We start from the raw sequence: 18,174 nt of genomic DNA on the forward strand, positions 1-18,174 counted from the left end.
TTTAAGCCGATCAAGAGGATTAAGACAGCTATTTTCTCTTTTGTTCGAATACGACCTATGTTTGAACAGGAAGCCCCCTAGTGACCATAAGGTTTAATGGCTAGATTCGAATATGATCATGAGCCGGACCGAGAGGGTTAAGCTAGATTTGAATGCGATCAACCCCCAATTTGGTCGTTTAATAATTAAAATAATAATGATATGTGATCATTGAAGATGAAAAGGACAGAGGTCCTGCTTAATATATACAACGTCAAAGTATGTACATTATGAGAGCCCGTGGCTCAAGTGTAATAAGGCCGAAGATGAGCAATATTCCACGGCCGGCGGGTCTCCTCCTCTGATTTACGTGAGTCTTTGTGCTCTCGAACATCGATAAGGTAATATGACCCGTTGTGTAAGTTCTTGATGACCACAAAGGGTCCTTCCCAAGTTGGGGATAGCTTGTGCGCATTAGACTGATCCTGGATGAGGCGGAGCACCAGGTCACCTTCTTGAAAGGTTCTGGATTTAACCCATCGGCTGTGATAACAGCGTAGGTCCTGCTGGTAAATTGCTGATCGGGCCGCTGCCAAGTCTCGCTCCACATCTAACAAGTCAAGCGCATCCTGTCGGGCTTGCTCGTTATCAGCTTCGACGTAAGCCGCCACGCGGGGCGAGTCATGACGGATGTCACTGGGCAGAACTGCCTCCGCTCCATAAACCATGAATAAAGGCGTATAACCCATAGACCTGTTAGGGGTAGTATTGATGCTCCATATCACAGAGGGTAATTCTTGCACCCAACAACCCGGCGTCCATTTTAAAGGGACCATAAGCCGGGGTTTTAGACCTTTCAGGATTTCCTGATTGGCTCTTTCTGCTTGACCATTGGATTGGGGGTGAGCTACTGATGAAACATCAAGCCAGATATGCTCCCGTTGACAGAACTCTTCCATATCTCCTTGGGACATGTTGGTGCCATTGTCAGTGATAACGCTGTGTGGAAAGCCTAAACGAAATATCACCTTCTTCATGAATTGAACCGCCGTGGCCGCATCACACTTACTGACCGGCTCTGCCTCAACCCATTTTGTGAACTTGTCCACTGCCACCAAAAGGTGTGTCTTCTTATCTTTGGACCTTTTCAAAGGTCCAACCATGTCAAGCCCCCAGACTGCAAACGGCCAAGTGATTGGAATCATCCGCAATTCTTGAGCCAGCATGTGTGCTCGTCGTGCAAATTTTTGACACCCATCGCACCTACTGACCAGATCCTCCGCATCAGTGTGAGACGTTAGCCAGTAAAAACCATGACGAAAAGCTTTGGCCACAAGAGACTTTGAACCGGGATGATGGCCACAATCTCCTTCATGGATCTCTCAAATAATTTCTTGACCTTCTTCAGGAGAGACCCAACGTTGAAACGCCCCGGTGACACTGCGATGATACAACTCACCATTGGAAATTGTCATTGATTTAGACCGCCGGGTTATCTGTTGAGCCAAAGTCTCATCCTCCAGCAACTCACCCCGGGTCATATAAGCCAAATATGGCACTGTCCAATCTGGAATGACATGAAGACCCGCCACCAATTGTGCTTGTGGGTCTGGAATAGCCAAGTCCTCTTCTATAGGCAATTTGACATAAGGGTTATCCAGAACATCTAAAAAGGTGTTAGGCGGCACTAGCTTATGCTAAGATCCCAACCGGCTTAAAGCATCGGCCGTTTCATTCTTTCTGCGGTCAATGTACTCCACCTGATAACCCTTGAAGTGTCCAGCAACAGCGTCAACCTCACGGTGATAAGCCTCCATGAGAGGGTCCTTGGAATCCCACTTTCCTGATACTTGCTGAGCCACCAAATCTGAGTCTCCGAGGCACCGTACGTGGCTTAAACTCATCTCTCTAGCCATTCGAAACCCATGGAGTATGGCCTCGTATTTAGCTGCGTTGTTAGTACAAGGAAACATCAATCGCAACACATAACAAAATTTGTCACCTCGAGGAGAAGTTAAAACAACTCCAGCCCCCGAGCCCTCCAATTGTCTGGATCCATCAAAATGAATCGTCCAATATGTGTTATCTGGCAGCTCCGTCCAATCATTAATGAAGTCCACCAGTGCTTGAGATTTGATGGCAGTACATGGCACATACTTTAAACCATGAGACCCAAGTTCAATGGCCCACTTGGAGACTTGCCCTGTGACTTCTCTATTTTGAATAATATCTCCTAAAGGAGCAGAGTTAACCACAGTGATAGGATGACCCTGAAAGTAATGCTTAAGCTTCTGGCTTGCCATGAACACCCCGTAAACAAGCTTCTGCCAATGTGGATATCTCTGTTTGGACTCAATGAGCACCTCACTGACGTAATAAACCAGCCATTGAACCGGATGTTCCTTGCCAGCCTCCTTGCACTTGACAACAATGGCCACACTGATAGCACGTGTGTTTGCAGCCACATATAACAATAGTGGCTCCTTCTCAACAGGAGCAGCAAGAACCGGCGGCTCGGCGAGCTATCTTTTCAGATCTTCGAAGGTAGAGTTAGCAACCTCACTCCAGACAAAATTATCTGTCTTCTTCATCATTTGATACAACGACATAGCCTTCTCACCTAACCGGCTTATGAACCGGCTTAAAGCTGCGACACGACCCGCCAGCCGCTAAACATCCTTGATGCATGCCGGTTTAGCCAAAGAAGTAATCGGCTTAATTTTCTCTGGGTTAGCCTCAGTGCCTCTGTTAGACACCAAAAAACCCAAAAGTTTGCCAGCTGGGACTCCAAAAACACACTTGGCCGGGTTAAGCATCATCTTGTAGACCCAGAGGTTATCAAAGGTTTCCTTTAGGTCATCTACCAGAGTTTCCTTCTCTCTGGATTTCACCACTATATCATCCACATAAGCGTGAACATGCCACCCAATCTGATTATGGAGATAGTTCTGCACGCACCGCTGATAAGTCTCCTAGGCACTCTTAAGGCCAAAAGGCATAGACACATAGCAGAAAGCTCCAAACAGAGTAATGAAAGTTGTCTTCTCCTGGTCCTTAACTTCCATTTTGATCTGATCATAGCCAGAATAAGCATCCTAAAAACTCAAACGCTCACAACCCGCCGTAGCATCAATGATTTGATCAATACGAGGGAGAGCAAAAGGATCAGCCGGAGAAGCCTTGTTTAAATCGGTGTAATCCACACACATACGCCAAGTGTCGTTCTTTTTTAGCACAAGCATCGGGTTAGCCAACCACTCTGGGTGAAAAACTTCAACAATAAACCCGGCCGCCAAGAGCCGGGCCACCTCTTCTCCATGCCTTGTTCTGTGATGACACATTTAGTATGGGCGCTATTGTTGCAAAGCGGTTAAATCTTAACTGTACTAAGGGCCCCGTCCTTGGAGGAATCATCGCCTCGCACCTCGCTGCACACTTTAATATACCTATTAGGCATTATGAGAAGGAAGAGAAGTTGTTGCCTCCTGTTTATCTAGATTATAAGAGTATGGTAGCACATGATTTTATTGTTAAGAATAGGGAAAAGGCGCTTAAGTACAAATTAATATTTCGTAAAAATCATCCTGAGACTATTACCTTGCCTACTCCTTCCTTGTTTGATTTATCTGCACGCAAGTACCATGTTCCGTTGGAGGCCATTCACACCTACCGGAACCCTACATCAGCTATAGAGCCAGAGCTGGAACCACAATTTGACCCTCCACGACAGTCTGTTTACTAATGGGATCCGGAGGTGATTGCCAACCAGTGGCAATCCGAGGCTTCTTCATAGTATGACCCCAACTATTACTTTGGATATCCGCCAAGCTACCCGTGTCCATAGACCAACTTAGGCCAAAAGCCTAAGCTTGGGGGAGTACGTATTTCTCACTGACATTACATTCATGTTCACACACTCATGCTAGTAGTCGGTGCTCATACTTTTTCACTGTATCATCCATGCTAGTTTATTTTCCTTTTTATGCTTTCTTCTTGTGTGTTTAATAAAGCTTAAGAAAAACAAAAAAAAATTAGTTGTAAGCTTTTAATTAGTTTACTTTCCATGCTTGTAGTAGTAATTAAAAAGAAAAACCAAAAAGATTTCACGTTCTTCTTTTGCTTGTTGGGAGCTTTCCCGTGTAAATAGTTTTATTTCTTTTCTTTTTCTTTGGGGGTCGATAGGAGAAGACCATAATGAAAATGTTGAGTGGCTCTCATATGCATTATTGTTGATCTAACAAAGAGCCCATATTACCTTGTCTTATCTCTTGAATTGAATGCTTGCAGATTCCAGCTTAGTCCAATGCACGTGCACTATTATTATTATCCACACTATTCGGTCGTGCAAGTGAAAGGCAATAATGATTATATGATGAACTTATTGAGATGAGAAAAGCCGGTATGAACTCGACCTCTCTTGTTTTTGTAAATATGATTAGTCCATCGTTCCTGATTCAGCCTATTATGAATAAACATGTTTGCAATGACAATTAGAGATTATAGTTGCTTATGCCATGTGTAACGCCCTCGATGCGGCTATATCTCCTACGTGTCGAAGCATGACTTAGAGGCATAACCGCATTCAAAGCAATGTCGCAAGTAAGGTAATCTTCACACAACCCATGTAATACATAAGGGAAAGAGATACATAGTTGGCTTAGAATCGCCACTTCACACAATTACAAGAATAAAGCATTACAACATCCAAATACAATCAAGGTCCGACTACGGAACCCAAAATAAAAGAAGACTACCACAAATGCTACACAGATCCCCGATCGACCCCAACTGGGCTCCACTACTGATCAACTAGAACGAAACAACACAAAGGACAAGATCTTCATTGAGCTCCTGCTTGAGCTGGGTTGCGTCATCTGCACGGACTCATCAGCACCTGCAAGCTGGTTTTGGAAGTATCTGTGAGTCATGGGGACTCAGCAATCTCGCACCCTCGCGATCAAGACTATTTAAGCTTATGGGTAAGGTAAAGGCATGAGGTGGAGCTGCAGCAAGCGACTAGCATATATGGCGGCTAACATACGCAAATGAGAGCGAGAAGAGAAGGCAAAGCACGGTCGATAAAATTATGATCAATAAGTGATGCTAGAACAACCTACGTCAAGCATAACTCCAACACCGTGTTCACTTCCCGGACTCCACCGGAAAGAGATCATCACGGTTACACACGCGGTTGATGTATTTTAATTAAGGTCAACTTCAGGTTTTCTACAACCGGACATGAACAAATTCCCATCTGCCCATAACCGCGGCCACGGCTTTCGAAAGTTCAAATCCCTGCAGGGGTGTCCCAACTTAGCCCAACACAAGCTCTCACGGTCAACGAAGAATATTCCTTCTAGCGGGAAGACCCGATCAGACTCGGAATCCCGGTTACAAGACATTTCGACAATGGTAAAACAAGACCAGCAAAGCCGCCCGATGCGCCGACAAATCCCGATAGGAGCTGCACATATCTCGTTCTCAGGGCACACCGGATAGGTCAAGCTACGAGTAAAACCAACCCTCGAGTTGCCCTGAGGTGGCCCCGCAGGCTGCCCGTTTCGGACCAACACTCAGAGGAGCACTGGCCCGGGGGGGTTAAAATAAAGATGACCCTTGAGTCTACAGAACCCAATGGAAGGTGGTAGGTTGTTAGTGCAAATGGTAAAACCAAGGTTGGGCATTGCTGGAGGAGTTTTATTCAAGGCGAACTGTCAAGGGGTTCCCATTATTACCCAACCGCGTAAGGAACGCAAAATCCGGGAACATAACACCGATATGACGGAAACTAGGGCGGCAAGAGTGGAAAGAAACACCAGGCATAAGGCCGAGCCTTCCACCCTTTACCAAGTATATAGATGCATTAATTAAATAAGAGATATTGTGATATCCCAACAAGTAAACATGTTCCAACAAGGAACAACATCTCCATGTTCCAACAAGGAACAAACTTCAATCTTCACCTGCAACTAACAACGCTATAAGAGGGGCTGAGCAAAGCGCTAACATAGCCAAACAACGGTTTGCTAGGACAAGGTGGGTTAGAGGTTTGGCTCAACAATATGGGAGGCATGATAAGCCAGTGGTAGGTATCGCAGCATAGGCATAGCAAAAGAGTGAGCAACTAGCAAGCAAAGATAGAAGTGATTTCGAGGGTATGGTCATCTTGCCTGAAATCCCGCAAGGAAGAAGAACGAGTCCATGAGGAAGACAAACGGGCGTAGTCGAACGGGTCCTCACAACGCGACGTTAACGGAACCAACCCGAAGAAGCAACACCGGAAAGAAGCACACAACATAGTAAACAACCACGACATGAACATGGCAGGATGCACAATCAAGTATGATGCATGTCCGGTTTAATGAAGCATGGCATGGCAAAGTGCACAAGCAACCCTACAAATTAAGTGGAGCTCAATATGCAACAAGTTGCATATTGAAGAAACACCACGACAAGTTATTTAGTTTGATCTCATTTATGTACGCAACAATATTAAATGTTGTTAAACATGGCAAGAGGGTGATGCAAAGAAAAACTACCTATCTAGTCAAGGTTAAATGAGGCCGGAAGCATCGAACAACAATTCCGGTAAATCCCCATTATGCATATATTAGGTTCGGTACTGTTCTGCCCTAAACAATATTTTAGAGTTGTTAAACATGCAAAGTAAAGCCACCATGTTAAACTAGGCATTTTTCTACCCCATTTACATATAAAGATTATTTAATTCGGAGCTACCGTTATTTAGTTATGAAATAAAGCATTTTAGCATGAAATAGGAGCAAATTTAATCAAACAACATTTTAAGCATTTTAAACATAGATGAAAGTTGGATATTATTAAACTAGACAAAATTTTAGACAAGTTTCATATATAAAGTTTTTACATGTGATGCTTAGTTTGTGAGTAATGAAATGCATGAAGACTAGGGTGTTTTCTGCAAAATAGGCACTCTCTGGAAAAATAGCTAAATTCGCAGTAGCAGGAAAAAAACAGAACGGGCTACATCTGAAACAGCCCACTTGGCGGCTTGCAGCTCACCTCGCTGGGCTCAGCCCAGGTCGGTGGAAGCGGCCCAGGGGGTGCTGGAGCAGGCCGCTGGAAAGAGGTGGTGCTGGGCCTAGCAGCTCTGGGCCACGGCGGGCCTACGAGTGGAGCGAGCAGCTCGTGCCCGTCATCCTCGTGCCCCCGCGCGAGCCAGGAGGAGGAATGACAGTCATGGCGGCGGATGACGGCGGGTCACCGACGGGGAGGCGCAGAGGAGGATCTGGGGCGCGGGTCCGGGCATGGAACAGCGGGAAAAGGATGGATCCACCTCGGATCCGATGAGGCAGGGCGTTCATGGCGTGGATGGGGCTCCTCCTGTGAAGATGATAGAGAGAGTTCATGAGGGAGAGAGGGCAAAGTGGAAAAATGAGAAGAGGAGAGGGAGCTGGATCAGCCTAGGACGTCCTCCGGTGGAGCTTGACGGCGACAGGATCTCCGGTGGCCGCCGGCGACGCTGACGGGGTGCGGCGCAGAAGCGAGGTGGCGCTCGGGGCGGAGGCCGTTGCCTCAATCCATATTGGATCGAGCGCTACGGGAGGAGCAGCGGAGCGCTTCGGGCGAAGATGGGCTTCCAGGGCCCCGATCCGGATCCTGGCGGGCCCGTGGGCTTCGCGGCGGCGCGGAGAGACCAAGGGCGACGTGGAGGCGCAGGAGCGGCCCTGAGCGGCGGCGCAGGTGGCGGCCGGCCCTGTGGGGCGGCGCCAAGTGGAGAGGAGGGGCTGGAGCGGCGTGGAAATTGATGGGGGAGGGGGCTAGAGGTAGGTGGAAGGCTAGGGATGTCCAAAATGGCAAGGGGACTATTTAAATAGGGTAGGGGTTAGGGTTTGGTGGATTTGAGGCCGTTTTCGGACCTTCGGATCGCGATCGTGCGGCTCCGGGCAGAGGGGGACTAGATGGACTGCAGGTGGGCTGGGCAGAGTTTGATGAGCTGAGAGGAGAGAAGAGAAAGCAGCCCGACAACTGTTTCCGGAGACCGAAAACGTCCGACGTAAAGACCGACTATAAAGTCGCTATAGTTATCCGGTTGGGCTATCAAACGAGCTCCGAATGCGATGAAACTTGGCAGGTGACCTACTAACAACATAACAACACCACATGCCAACTTTCATCCCATTCCAAGAACATTTTCCGGCCACTTATAAAATAATATTTCGGATATGCCGCGGGCGCGTGCAAGTGTGTCTGGGCTCAGAACGGACAATAGAGAGAACGAGGAGGCCGGGACGAATGCAAGTTTTGAAAAAATGATGATGCAATGCACATGATGACATGATAAGATGCAACACGCAAGCAAATGACATGGCAACGACGGCGAATAACTGGACGACAACTGGCACATCGGTCTTGGGGCGTTACAACATTCCACCACTATGAGAGGATCTCGTCCCGAGATCTAGAATGGCACCGGAGGGAAAATGGAAGAGAAAGAGAAGAGGTAAAACTAAGTTGCTCCTTTGACAAACGAGTGAGACCAAAGAACCTTGCGAGGTTGAACAATTTCAAGAAAAAAATACAACTGAGATGAACGAAGTTGAAAACACTCCGTTATCAAAGAGGAACAAGGAAGAACAACTTTGAGCAGCACTCCGAATGAAAAGAGATGCAAGAAAAGATAAGTAGAAAGAACTTTAAAAGGGGCACGACACTCCGGTTAAACGGATAAACCAAGAAAAGAACACGATCCTGACAAAACAAGAAGATGGGTTGAAGAGAGAAACATCGCAATGCCTCAGGAAGAAAGAAATAGAAGATAGATAATTGAAAGAAATAATGGAGAAGAAAATGCCAGTTTCTGCCACAAAAGAGCTTGAAAAAGCATCCTTAGGAGAAGGTTCAAACGGAGTTGTTAGGACACCAACAACGATAAGGAATAAGCTTGATATGGTCTTATGGAGTACATCTCAAATTATGAGGTGACAACCCACCACTCACGGGAAAAAGAATTGGATTGATAAGAACAAGGAGACGAGAAACTATTTCACCGGGAGGATAAATGAAAATCTTGGATCATATATTATCACCATTAATAGCATTACTCCTTAGGGAAAGCTTTAGGTGAAATATAACCCAAGATAACTCCAATGACGAGATTGATGGATTTAAAATATCTCATTCATGACAACATGTGAATCATGAAGCATGAATTCCAAATTATCAAGAATGACATAATACCACCTCCAATAATATGGTAGAAAGAATTTGCACTCCGGATTACAAGATGAAGAAACTTGAGCTCCTTTGAAAAGAATCTTGATGAACACTTCGAGAAGGAATTAATTCGTTGCTGAAGCATCATGTAGAGCCTCCATGAAGAACTCTGGTAAACAAAAAGGATGATCACACGAGAGGAAAGAGAAGTTGATAATATAAGGTGAAGCCTTGGAATGATTAAATGGAGCTTTGGGACGATCTAATGAGGAAACTTTGAACTCCGGAAAGAAAGATGAGCAAAAGAAACCAAGAATTTTTCAATGAACCTCCGGAATAAGGAATTGAATTTATTTGATGAAACAAAAATAAGAATTACATTATGCTTATCCTTCACCAATTAAATTGATGACAATCAACGGATTTGGCATATTACTTATTCTGGTAGAAAAGATTAAGAGAGATATGGCGCCAACTTGAGAAGGTCTTCAATGAACCACCGGTAGGATTTGGACAAAATGAATGAATTGATACAATAACAAAGGAAGAGAAATCTTGAACGAACCACCGTAGGAATTGGAAATTAATGAAATAAAGGGGTGAATCACCGAGTAAGAATTGGCGAATGAACGAAGATACATGAGAGAGTTTAGATGCAAGTGAACGAAGAGATCGCGAGCTGATTAGAGGATATTTGAATGATGCACTCGTAAGATTTACAGAACTAGAGCTGAAAGCTGAGAAATGAATAATTCTGAGAAGATGGGCTCCGGATAAACAAACTGAGAAGACTCTTGAACTGCTCCGGATAGGTGAAAAGAATTCTCACAATCCAAAAACAACTATGAGAGGATGGCAACAAGCTAGAATGACGAATCTTGAAGAGAATGGATCAAGAATGAGAGAAACTCTTCTTTGGTCTTCAAATGTTGAGAATGACGAGGAGAAACACCACCATGAATTATTGAGGCACACCGGAATGAAGAATGGAAAAGTTAAGCCAACGATGAAAAGAATTTGAAAGATCTTGGAGAAATACATATGACTGATGCTGAATCATTCTTACGTCAAACTTTGAAAAGAATTTGATTATAACTCTAGAAAAATAAGAAGAGTCAGGTAAGATCCTGGGAAAAGACCTGTGGGTTAGGGCCCACTCAAAAGAAACACTGTTGAAATGATTTAAAAGAGAGGTTGCACCGGTTGAATTAAATGACTTGAATGAGATAACAACCTGGAGAGATCTTGAACGAATGCAGAGTGGAAAACACGAATCTTCGAGATATCTTGAGCACTCCGGAACAAATGAATAGCGAGAAATGAATGGTTATGAGGTGCACCGGCACGAGAAAAGCATTTGAAACGATGAAAAAGGATATGATCAACACCAAAGCTTGATTTAAATCCACCGGAGAAGAAAAGAATGAAGAATGATGAACTTGAGGCCCGTTAGAATCTTCATGAGAATCACCGGGTAAGAACGTTAACGGAAAGGAATGGAGAGACTTCACATGAATAAAATGGATACTTGATAAAGAAATCTGATTCCTTGAAGAAAAACAAGGGAGGGAGGGCAGTAAAAACAAAAGCAACTTGGAGATGGATGAAACAAACACCGTTGAGAAGAACTGATAATTGATCTTGCGAATGTTGAAGTGATCGGATCCACTTGAAGAGAGACACACCGGTTGAAAAGGATTGACATGACAGACTCGATGATCGAGAAGGATTAGTATTCACATAGGAATATGAGAACACCACTTAGAAAAAGGTATGGAATCAACATTAGACTTCGAAGCAACTCGAATACCACAACTCAAAAACAAAAAAGGATTGGCTTGCAAAATAAGCCGGAACAAACATATGATAGAGATTTCGTCCGAAGTTTTCGTGGTGGGGCCTACACAGGCTCGATCGTACAGCACCATCATGTACAAGGCAGTGCACATGACATACGAAGCGTCCCCGAGTCGGCATAGCCAAGGACTCTTTAAGACACAACGAGACCACTATAAAACCAACCATGAATAGGCGGACCACTAGACGTCGAACCCCAATTTCACATCATACATCTGTCGGAAAGATATCCTAAGAGTACTTGAATTCCCACTTATAAACTCCCGAGATTTTCCGGTTATGCAATCAGGTGTTGGGGATACGGGGGAAGCATAATATCTCACCCAAAACTAGCAATTCATACATCCAACTGTATCCATCCTTCAACACATAACCAAGAAACCTTCGGAAATCGTCTACCTCAACCTTCGAAAAGCATCCATTATACGAGTTATGGCAATACTCCCGAACTCCCGCCCCAGTACTGGGTGGCATCGAGGTTATCTCACCAACAACTGCATAAAAGAGATTTTTGATGTCGGCGTACTAAACTCAGGTATTCCAGAACTGCAACGATAAAATTGTGACGACAACACCTCGGAGCTCAACTCCCCGGGACACTGCCACAACCCCTAAATGTCAGGAGGCACCAAGAACAATGTTCTCGTCACAAAACCATCAGAATGATTCCAAGATACCCGCGTGATCCTAAATTTTTTTTTGTAAAAATTTGAGAAGAGAAGAGTCAAAACTCTACGTCAGGATGCCTTACCAGAGCGATGAAGGGACTGGGGAGTAAAAAGAATTCCTAAACTCTCCGATATATAATTCCTAAAAGACTCAAAACATTTTTCTAGACTCAACAACGGCTGCTAATAAAGATCAAGCAATGGGGGCTCCTAAGGTCGAGGAAGGCTCTGATTACCAACTTGTAACGCCCTCGATGCGGCTATATCTCCTACGTGTCGAAGCACGACTTAGAGGCATAACCGCATTGAAAGCAATGTCGCAAGTAAGGTAATCTTCACACAACCCATGTAATACATAAGGGAAAGAGATACATAGTTAGCTTACAATCGCCACTTCACACAATTACAAGAATAAAGCATTACAACATGCAAATACAATCAAGGTCCGACTACGGAACCCAAAATAAAAGAAGACTACCCCAAATGCTACACAGATCCCCGATCGTACCCAACTAGGCTCCACTACTGATCAACTAGAACGAAACAACACAAAGGACAAGATCTTCATTGAGCTCCTCCTTGAGCTGGGTTGCGTCATCTGCACGGACTCATCAGCACCTGCAAGCTGGTTTTGGAAGTATCTGTGAGTCATGGGGACTCAGCAATCTCGCACCCTCGCGATCAAGACTATTTAAGCTTATGGGTAAGGTAAAGGCATGAGGTGGAGCTGCAGCAAGCGACTAGCATATATGGCGGCTAACATACGCAAATGAGAGCGAGAAGAGAAGGCAAAGCACGGTCGATAAAATTATGATCAAGAAGTGATCCTAGAACAACCTACGTCAAGCATAACTCCAACACCGTGTTCACTTCCCGGACTGCGCCGGAAAGAGATCATCACGGTTACACACGCGGTTGATGTATTTTAATTAAGGTCAACTTCAGGTTTTCTACAACCGGACATTAACAAATTCCCATCTGCCCATAACCGCGGCCACGGCTTTCGAAAGTTCAAATCCCTGCAGGGGTGTCCCAACTTAGCCCATCACAAGCTCTCACCGTCAACGAAGGATATTCCTTCTAGCGGGAAGACCCGATCAGACTCGGAATCCCGGTTACAAGACATTTCGACAATGGTAAAACAAGACCAGCAAAGCCGCCCGATGCGCCGACAAATCCCGATAGGAGCTGCACATATCTCGTTCTCAGGGCACACCGGATAGGTCAAGCTACAAGTAAAACCAACCCTCGAGTTGCCCTGAGGTGACCCCGCAGGCTGCCCGTTTCGGACCAACATTCAATGGAGCAATGGCCCGGGGGGTTAAAATAAAGATGACCCTTGAGTCTGCAGAACCCAAGGGAAGGTGGTAGGTTGTTAGTGCAAATGGTAAAACCAAGGTTGGGCATTGCTGGAGGAGTTTTATTCAAGGCGAACTGTCAAGGGGTTCCCATTACCCAACCGCGTAAGGAACGCAAAATCCGGGAACATAACACCGATATGACGGAAACTAGGGCGGCAAGAGTGGAACAAAACACCAGGCATAAGGCCGAGCCTTCCACCCTTTACCAAGTATATAGATGCATTAATTAAATAAGAGATATTGTGATATCCCAACAAGTAAACATGTTCCAACAAGGAACAACATCTCCATGTTCCAACAAGGAACAAACTTCAATCTTCACCTGCAACTAACAACGGTATAAGAGGGGCTGAGCAAAGCGGTAACATAGCCAAACAACGGTTTGCTAGGACAAGGTGGGTTAGAGGTTTGGCTCAACAATATGGGAGGCATGATAAGCAAGTGGTAGGTATCGCAGCATAGGTGGAGGTGCCACGGTGAACAAGCTCCCCAATGCTTTTTGGCCCAAAGGCTCTTTCACAAAAGTTTCCGACCTATGGCAGCAGGAGTGGTTTTACATCACCGAGCCTTGTGGTACAAAGTGGGCAGCCATAGCTGCGTTCCGACCTGGCCCTCCATTACAGCTCACATCATGGATTAATAAGGGGCTGGACTGGGGATCCATTGATGAAGTGCAGACGCTACAAAGCCGCATCCGGAGCCTCCTTGAAAAGGACACCGGTGTCATCAACGTAATCCAGGTAATGCTAGTCCGTCGGGTCCTGCCGTGCCAGCGACGACCCCTCCGCATGTGGGAGTTCAATCCAGAAGGACCACAGACCCTTCAGCACTTCTTCGGCATGACGCACAAAGGAATGTGGAAGTTATTCTTCGGGACACGAAGGTAGTGGCCGGATACCACCGAAGACATCGGCCTCGACTGCAATCATCCGGATACCTCGGTAAGCACTCGACTCCCAAACACAGCTTAGTTAAACATCCCGTAATACTAAGAAAACCATGTTTGCACAGGGCTGGGTAAAGAAGGCCGAATGAATTAGGTGTTCGGCCCCTCTTCCCGAAGACTCAGCCGATCCTATGTTAACAAGGATGCTGGATCCGGCGCCATATCAAGTGCCGGCAAAGGAGGACAAGGAGGAGAACAAGAAGGCCAAAGATGACCTCCATTCTAAAGGTACACTAGACATTATGTCCGGGGGGATTAGGGCTCCCTCTTCCGAAGACAAAAGAGAAGGGGAAGCCGACATCTCTTCCCCATATGCGAAGAAGTGGACCGCCTCTGAACGTTTGGAGGAAGGAGCTCCTAAGGGAGGGAAGATATCCTTGCCAAGCGGTTCGGGTTCGGAAGATGATGTCGACGTGCAGTTCCTCCGTAAGGACAAGCCTTTAGCCGAATCGTAAGTGAACACAGGTGTCCTAAACATATCATGTTCCTTTCCGCTTACAAGGGAAACATTTGAAAATATATGTTTGCAGTCCGGCGCGCGGTCTTCCTCAATAGTCCTCCTCGGGGGATCTTATTCCGGAGATGATGGAAAGCGAGACACCTCCCCAGACCCTCTCGCCCGATAGGGCGGACGACTTCGAGGTGTTGTCCCGGAGGATTTCTCCTGATCAACAAGTGGTGCGAGGGACAATGAAGACCGCGCCCGAAGGTGATACTTTGGTGGCCCAGGGTTCGGGGCACGCAGCCCCTTTGGGGACCAACAATAAAGGCCCCGAACTATCCAGTTTATAGCTGGAGACAATTCTAGAGTCGAGCAAACACATCCCTTCGAAGGGAGTCCGTACTCCCATCACCGCTTCAAGGAATTAGGAGGCGCTGGATACCTTGATGGATGTGTTGCAACATGCGTCCATCTTAGAGGAACATCGTACCTTGATGGGTATGGTAGCCGAGAGGATTCTGTCCGCGAGAAGCGGATTGAATGAAGCCTTCATGGGCCTGCTAAGAGGCTTCAAGGTATGCAATGTAATATCTTCAATTGTACTTTACATGCAAGGAGTGCACCCATGTATAGATAGTAGCCCCTGAGACTCTGGTTGTCATCCGATAGGAGGCAATCAGAGGATGAAAAAAGATATACCCAGGAAATAATCTAACTAAGTGGAACACAGGCTGTATCCATGGCGACTGCCCGTGCTATAGAGGTTGCCGATCTAAAGCGGAAACTTGATGTGGCAGATGACGACATCACGCTTATTAACAGGCGGCTTGACGAGGCGTAAGGTATGTTTTGGGGCAGTCAGTATATGTATGTATAATAATATGAGCACGAAGCCGGGAACTATATACTGAAATATGCATAACTGCGGATGGTGCTGCCGCGGTTGAGGCCCTGCGGGCTAAGCTCGTGCGGGCCAAGGAGCAAGTCAGGATGAGTAATGTGGTTGCCAAGAAGGCAGCTGAGGAGTTAAAGGCCGAACAGGCTACTCGGCGCCAGTGCGAAGAGAGAATATCTTGCATAGAGCAAGATCTAAAGGATTCCACTAGCAAAGGCTGAGCACTCGAGGAGGAGAACAAAGCCAAAGTAGCCGAAATCTAGAAGGCCTTACGAGAGGCGAGAGAGGCATGATCCGAGTCGAGAGCGGCTCGGGAGGAGATCCGGCAAGCCGGGGAGATAGCGGCCGGTAAGTCCTTTCTATTATAGATTAAATTCGGCTATCTGAAGTATGCCCTACTTAATAAAATATGGAGCTCTCCAGACGCATTCTTGGACTTGCCGAGGAGTACCTTCAATGCAGCGCAGTTTTACCAAGCGCAAGAAGAGTGTGTGATATGTCTCCAACGTATCTATATTTTTTGATTGTTCCGTGCGATTATATTATCTATTTTGGATGTTTAATGGGCTTTGTTATGCACTTTTCTATTATTTTTGGGACTAACCTACTAACCAAAGGCCCAGTGAAAATTGCATTTTTTTGCCTATTTTAGCGTTTTGCAGAAAAGGAATACCAAATGGAATGAAACCTCCGGGAGAGTTATTTTTGGAACAAACGCAATCCAGGAGACTTGGAGTGGACGTCAAGGAAGCAACGAGACGGCCATGAGGTAGGATGGCGCGCCAAGGGGGTAGGCGCGCCCCCCACCCTCGTGTGCCCCTCATGGCTCCATTGACCTACTTCTTTCACCTATATATACTCATATACTGAAAGTGCAACTATCCCTAGGTGGTTTTGGTAATTCATAACAACATATAGCTCATTGAGCTAATGCTATTCCAAGATGACTATTTCAGGAAAGCTCAATGATTGGCATGGCATGGATGTGAAAGTGGAACCCTCAAAATGATAAGGACAAAGGATTGGCTCAAGCTCAAAAGCTCAAGACTCTTCATTTTATATTTTAGTGATCCAAGATCACATTGAGTCTTTAGGAAAAGCCAACACTATCAAGGAGGGATGAGGTGTTGCTTAATGAGCCTCTTGCTTCATGTGCTTAATGATATGCTCCAAAATCCTCAGCTACTTTCCCACTTCCACATATGACCTAAACCCAAAGCCAAACTCGGTCCTACCGATTCTTTCTATCCGGCGCCACCGAGTTTCAGTTGTCATAAGCCACTGACAAACCCTAGCAATTCGGTTCTACCGATAGGGATCTCGGTCTCACCGAGATGGGATTGCAAACTCTCCGTTTCCCTTTCGTAACTTTTCGGTCTCACCGAGTTTGTGTAATCGGTCTCACCGAGATTACGTTATGCCCAAACCCTAACCATATCGGTCCTACCGAGTTGCATGTCAGTCCCACCGAAAATCTCTAACGGTCACTAGGTTTACCTTTTCGGTCCGACCGAGTTTGTTGATTCGGTCCCACCGAGATTGGAAAACTGTGTGTAACGGTTGGATTTTGTGTGGAGGTTATATATACCCCTCCACCTCCTCTTCATTCGTGGAGAGAGCCATCAGACTAAGCCTACACTTCCAGCATCCTATTTCTGAGAGAGAACTACCTACTCATGTGTTGAGGCCAAGATATTCCATTCCTACCATATGAATCTTGATCTCTAGCTTTCCCCAAGTTGCTTTCCACTCAAACCTTCTTTCCACCAGATCCAAATCCTATGAGAGAGAGTTGAGTGTTGGGGAGACTATCATTTGAAGCACAAGAGCAAGGAGTTCATTACCTACACACCATTTGTTACTTCTTGGAGAGTGGTGTCTCCTAGATTGGCTAGGTGTTACTTGGGAGCCTCCGACAAGATTTGTGGAGTTGAACCAAGGAGTTTGTAAGAACAAGGAGATCGCCTACTTTGTGAAGATCTACCGCTAGTGAGGCAAGTCCTTCGTGGGCGATGGCCATGGTGGGATAGACAAGGTTGCTTCTTTGTGGACCCTTCGTGGGTGGTTGCTTCTTCGTGGACCCTTCGTGGTGGAGCCCTCCGTGGACTCGCGCAACCATTACCCTTCGTGGGTGGAGCCCTCCGTGGACTCGCGCAACCGTTACCCTTTGTGGGTTGAAGTCTCCATCAACGTGGATGTAGGATAGCACCACCTTTCCGAACCACGGGAAAAACATCCGTGTCTCCAATTGCGTTTGAATTCTCCAAACCCTTCCCTTTACATTCTTGCAAGTTGCATGCTTTACTTTCCGCTGCCAATATACTCTTTGCATGCTTGCTTGAATTGTGTGATGATTGCTTGACTTGTCCTACAATAGCTAAAATCTTCCAAGAACTAAAATTGGTAAAAGGTTAAGTTTTTATTTGGTCAAGTAGTCTAATCACCCCCCCCTCTAGACATACTTTCGATCCTACATATACCCTGAAAACATCTGAGGGCACCACGAAACCCTATCTCCACCGTCGCAACCTTCTGCACCCGTGAGATCCCATCTTGGGGCCTTTTCCGGTGCGCCGCCGGAGGGGGAATCGATCACGGAGGGCTTCTACACCAACACCATAGCCTCTCCGATGATGTGTGAGTAGTTTATCACAGACCTTCGGGTCCATATTTATTAGCTAGATGGCTTCTTCTCTCTCTTCGGATCTCAATATAAAGTTCTCCTCGATTCTCTTGGAGATCTATTCGATGTAATTCTTTTTGCGGCGTGTTTGTCGAGATCCGATGAATTGTGGGTTTATGATCAAGATTATCTATGAACAATATTTGAT

Source organism: Triticum urartu, chromosome 2A, assembly GCF_056163025.1.
Source record: "Triticum urartu cultivar PI428250 chromosome 2A, HENAU_Tu73, whole genome shotgun sequence".
NCBI lineage: Eukaryota > Viridiplantae > Streptophyta > Magnoliopsida > Poales > Poaceae > Triticum > Triticum urartu.